Raw genomic sequence first — 588 nt, 5'->3', positions numbered from 1 at the left:
TGGTTTGGCCACCGTTTGCGCCGGCTCACCGCGTTTCGACCACGACCGTTTTCGCTTGACGTTGTTGTAAGTGACCCACTTTTCATCACCAGTCACCATCCGCTGCAGAAATGGGTCGATTTTGTTGCGATTCAGCAGCAATTCGCAGATGGAAATTCGGTCCATGAGGTTTTTTTGCGTTAACTCGTGTGGCACCCATACATCAAGCTTCTTTATACATCTTCATACATCCAACCTTATTCAAGTGGTTCCAAACGGTTTTTGTGCAATGTTTAGCTCCTGGGCAATCGAAACAGTGCTTACATGACAGTCGGACTCGACGATTTCCATTATTTTATCGACATTTTCGACAATTGGCCTTCCAGAGCGTGGTGCATCTTTGACATCAAAATTACCGGAATGGAATCGATGAAACCAAAATTGCGCGTTGGCTGTTACAGTATCAGGACCATAAACACTATTCACATTTTCAGCCGCCTGGCTTGCGTTTTCGCCTTTATCGAAGAAAAACTGTAAAATATGGCGTATTTTCTCTTTGCTGGTGTCCATCTTTGACGCGCGCTTAAACAATACTGAGTCAAACAATCA

This window comes from Odontomachus brunneus, unplaced genomic scaffold (assembly GCF_010583005.1).
Source record: "Odontomachus brunneus isolate Ranch 3 - 2012 unplaced genomic scaffold, Obru_v1 Obru_scaffold_120, whole genome shotgun sequence".
Lineage (NCBI taxonomy): Eukaryota > Metazoa > Arthropoda > Insecta > Hymenoptera > Formicidae > Odontomachus > Odontomachus brunneus.
Note: the sequence above shows the minus strand (reverse complement) of the source record.